The sequence below is a fragment of the Carlito syrichta genome, unplaced genomic scaffold, assembly GCF_000164805.1.
Source record: "Carlito syrichta isolate Samal-C Ts95f unplaced genomic scaffold, Tarsius_syrichta-2.0.1 Scaffold304791, whole genome shotgun sequence".
NCBI classification, from domain to species: domain Eukaryota; kingdom Metazoa; phylum Chordata; class Mammalia; order Primates; family Tarsiidae; genus Carlito; species Carlito syrichta.
In genome coordinates, this window is record NW_007248887.1 from 417 (window position 1) to 778 (window position 362).

Consider the following 362-nt stretch of genomic DNA (forward strand, 5'->3'; position numbering starts at 1 on the left):
TGCCAAGCAGGCACTCGGTTCACGCCAGCTGCTGCCTCCCTTCACTAGCCTGGTCCACCCTGGCCTCAGATCCCTGTCCGACCCTCACGGTCCTGCTCACCACTGGGAGGTGAAGACTGCAAAGATGCGGGCAACTGCGGGAGACTCGGCGGGCAGCAGGACCGCGTGGCGGATGACGTTGAAGGGCAGCTGCCCCGGCTGGGCGCAGAGCAGCTGGGCCTTCAGGAAGGTGGTCCACTTCTTCTGCAGCAGCTTTTCTCCGCCCACGTCATTCTGGGGGCGCAGGCGGAGTCAGGGGGCGCCCCGCGCGTCGCGTCCCACCTCTCCCCGCTCACTGGCCCCCCAGGCATCTAGCCCCGCCC